We start from the raw sequence: 4798 nt of genomic DNA, 5'->3' as shown, positions 1-4798 counted from the left end.
ACTATCAAATAAATAATATTTTTGTAAAATCGGTTAGTTTTTTTTCATTAAATTTATATTTACGTTTATTACTTGTTTATTTTTGTTTCTTTTCATATTAATTATTAGCGATTCTAAATTTTAAGAAACAAAAATTATAATAATCACTGAAACTTGTTTAAATGACATTTCTGGTAATTAATCCATATCTAAATTTTCTTTCTGAAGAATTGAACAACTGTCAAACGTTCAGATTTATAGGTAAGTAGATCCATTTTGTCTGGATACTAAAAATAAGTAACTGTTCGGATATTTATCTATTCCTCAAGGATAAATACCCGAACAGTTAGCACTACATACATAGTAGATATCCAAGGATTCTTCTTCGTTTACCAAATATAAACATAAAATTTTTATTTTTATTCCAATGAAACTGTGTTTTATATTTCTTTGTTTTTCACAGACACAGTGTAGTGACAGTTTTCAAACACTAGGCAGATTATTCATCCTTTATTCAGTTAGCATTTTCAATATAAAATTTTTTAAAATGGTATTTAAATACTACATAGTAAACGTTTTATAAATATAGTTTAAAAATAATAATAATAATAATAAAGTTTTATCCTACATAATAGTTTTATCATAAAACTTACAAAAAGTTTTATGATTCACGAAGAAAAAATTCAGCAATAAACTGTGAAACTTTTCAGGCTGTTAAGAGATTTTATTTTAAAAATAACTTTTATGTCATTGATCACACTGTTAATAAATTAATTGTATTTGGCGCCATTTGTTATGAAATTTTATCATAAAAAATTTTATATCGTTATAAAATGGAAAAGGCTTTAATTTTGAGGGTATAGATGAATTTTATTTAAAAATAATGTAAATACTAACAACAAGTAAAATCATCTAACGGTGATTTTACTTGCGTTTATCATTGTTTACCATACTGTTTAACATACTGTCAACGTCGAGGAACTCGTTATATCTTAAAATGGAATGTAGTGAGTGTGGTATAAAATATACTGTAGTCATAGACAAAGTTTAAACAAGTAAAATCACCGTTAGATGATTTTACTTGTTGTTTGTCTGACCTCACTCGAGATATGACACACAACCATCTATCTCCCCACCCTCTTGACCTTTACTCATTAAAATTTAATGGCATCAATCCCCCTAATTCAAAAATCTCTCTGAAAACTTCAGAAATTTTAGACAAAAACACAGGAGTTATTAAGCTTAGAATTAGATTAACAAAATTGTTCCCCCCACACACATTAACACTAATATCCATACATACAGAAAAAATCACTTTTGGTATTTCTTGACGTTTCAAGGTTCCCTGAGTCCAAAAATGTAAAAATCTTGCAGAGGTCATTTTTTGACCGGTCGCTATACTTACTCTGTGTTATATAAAATAACCGGAAAAGTAATAATAAAAAAATGGATGCTCTGTGTCAATCACTTACTTATGTACTACGTGACTGTGAATTGTTCTAAAAGAAAGATCATATTCAAGATCAAGTTCTGATATCGAGTTTGTTTTCGAAGTTTCCTTCTAGATGTATCGGAAATATTCTAGAACAATTTGTCTAGCGAGTATACAGAGTGATCAGAATCAACCGCACAATAGTCGTGCCACCTGATTCCTCGTCGAAAACCAACCCGAAATAATGTTATCCGTCTTTCGATTGGATTTTGCATTCCAGAAATATTCGCGTCGAAATATTTATGACGGTCATTTCCGGTAACGTTTGAAACGTTGAGAAATGCAAAAAAATCGGGGTTTTTGCTGTATGTATGGATGTTAGTATGTGTGGGGGGGCACGATTTTGTTCATGCTCTTTGAAGCTTAAAACTCCTGTGCTTTTTGTCAAAAATTTCTGAAATTTTGCAGGGAGGTTTGTTATTAGGAAGATTGATGCTATTAAATTTTGGTGATTAAAGGTCGAGGGGTGGGGAGATAAAGGAGGTCGCGTGTATCTCTAGTGGGGTCAGACTTAATGACGATTTTGATCGTTATTAGCATTTACAATCTTTTATAAAACCCATCTCTACTCTCAAAATTAAGATTTTTGCCATTTTATAATAGTTAAAAATATAAAAAGTTATTTTAATAAAATATATTAACAGATGGTGCCAACAAATGTTGCGGGGAAAGTTAAGCAACTCATTGCTGGATTTTTTAGGAGTGATTAGAGGTGAGCGAATATTACTTTTTTCAAATTCGAGTTCAACCAGATCTGAATGCTCGAATACCCCGAATACTTAGTGATTAACTACCTTACATAACCTAACTCATTTAGTTAATGATTTATTTAATATTTATTATTTGACTTGTTTTCTTTATTTCAATACATTAACAAATTAATTTATAAAAAATGAAAAGTTATTTGTTCAAATTACAAACGGTGTTTTTATAAACATTTAGGATAGCAAATATCGGACCATCGGCAATAAATTATCTTGTATAATTCTTCAAATGTTTTAAATTTATAACTTAGCCATTCCCTTTGGATACTTCTGGATTCGCCATTATATGGTACAGTATTCGTAATATTCGAATTTCTTTTTTATAAACGTAACATTAGAGATCTCAGGTAGCTTATGTACCTAAATTTTATTTCCTCCGATGTATTTTTGCTTCTATAGCATTATATAACTTTTTCAAAGAGGGTGGCAAGAAATTTCTACGTCGTTTTTTCGGAGTGAAACTAAGGCCACATCTTACACTAAGACAGTGGTTCTCAACCTTCCTAATGCCGCGACCCTTTAAAACAGTTCCTCATGTTGTGGTGACCCCAACCATAAAATTATTCTCGTTACTACTTCATAACTGTAATTTTGCTACTGTTATGAATCGTAATGTAAATATCTGATATGAAGGATGTATTTTCATTGTTACAAATTGAACATAATTAAAGCATAGTGATCAACAAAACAGTGAACAAAAAAACAATATGTAATTATATATTGTGGAACATTTATTTCTAATTACAAATAAATAAAATTTTGTCTTGAAGCATGGTGTAGTATGGGTAACAGTCTTAATATAACAACAGTAAACTACATTGCTACATTTTGCGATAGTATGTGTAAAAAGCCAACGTCAGTGTGAAGGTTGAGATTGCTTCTTTCTCACCAGATCAGAAATTCTCGGGGTAATCTCTGCAAGAGCACAACGAAGATCATCTTCCTCAACAAGTCTTCGTATTTAGACTTGATAACCAACAAGCTGGAAAACCCTGTATCACTAAGATATGTTGTTAGAAATAGAAGAAGGCGCAACACAGTCTCAGACAGAACAGGATATGACTGCAAACACTTGATCCAGAATTTTGTAACTGGCATTGTAGAGAAATCAGTTCTCGCTGCATCGCTGTTAATAAGTTCATTGAACTCCTCTTGTGCTGTCTCAGGAACATCCTCAACTTTGACTGTGAATGGGCTTTTGGCAAGTGCAAGTGGGGTGTCAGGAAGATTTGGAAAGTACGATAAAATTTCGTCTGCAAATGTGCAAGTGTTCTTTCACAGAAATTATCATCGTAATCCTTTTATCTGGTTCAATGTCATGTTCCTCAAAGAAAGCAGATAAGGTAGGCAACATGTAAATTTTATTTTTATCCAATCTTTTTGCCAAAGTTGAAGTTTCATTTGGAATGATTGGATGTATTCAGACAAATCGAGGCCTGTTGCATTTGGCAACAGATGTCACAAGATGTCAAAGATGTCAACCAAGTAAGTTATTTTCTGCAGTTCACTTTTATCACTGAAAAGTGCTTCGAACTACGGTCTTGCTTTCTGATTAAAAAACGTTTTGAGTTCATCACGAAGCTCACAACAAATAATACATTGCGGTTTCTCAATTCCTGCTGTAATTATTAAGGTAAAACAATACTGTAAAAATCCTCACTATACTTTCTTTTCTTAACGTTCTTCTCTACAAGATCCATTGTCATGGGATGGTTTGCTAATGAAAATAATATATAACAATAGCTTTAATAATACAAAAGATGATACAAGGCGTAATTCAGTCAATACAGTTCATTAAAGTTTCCCATGATTTACCATTCTCTGTGTTGTTTTTTTTTACATACCTGTTACTATCACAAGGGGACAATATTCACATCAACCACAGCTGAATATAAAAAAACCGTTCAGCATCTAGACTAAGTTCCTGTGGTACATATATATATATATATATATATATATATATATATATATATATATACAGTACATATTTTTGCAGTAGTTGATGATTTTACAGTAGTTGATGATTTTACATTTACCCAGTAATTATAATTCATGAAGTGTCGTTTTATCTTCAATACTGCTGATTTCAACACAGTAGCTGTTCTCTACACATGTGTAACTGGTCCGCATAAGTACATTATGGCGCCAACCTTGTCACATACACCTGTATTCGTACGGGGTGAATGTGATGGGGTTGGCGCGATGATGTCATCATTCCGGGTACTCGTATATGGGCGTATCTGCATGTAGGCAGACCTGCCTGGAAACGGATAGCGGAGCGGTATCTCGGTTCCTAAAACCATCGGAAATGTTTTCCGAGGGTCTTAGGCGACCCCTGTGAAAAGGTCGTTCGACCCCAAAGGGGTCGCCACCCACAGGTTGAGAACCGCTGCACTAAGGGGAGGGGTTTAAACTTTAAATAGCCTACATAGGACACATGATTTATGGACAAACTGATAATAAAAATTAATGTTGTTATAATTAACTTGAAGCATGTTAATTCTGGTAAGAGTAAATGACTGATAGTAATATCTGTGATTACAATAAGCAAGGTATAGGTATT

Source organism: Centruroides vittatus, unplaced genomic scaffold (genome assembly GCF_030686945.1).
Source record: "Centruroides vittatus isolate TY-2023 unplaced genomic scaffold, ASM3068694v2 contig_2696, whole genome shotgun sequence".
In the NCBI taxonomy this organism is placed as follows: domain Eukaryota; kingdom Metazoa; phylum Arthropoda; class Arachnida; order Scorpiones; family Buthidae; genus Centruroides; species Centruroides vittatus.
This window is presented reverse-complemented; position numbering follows the sequence as displayed.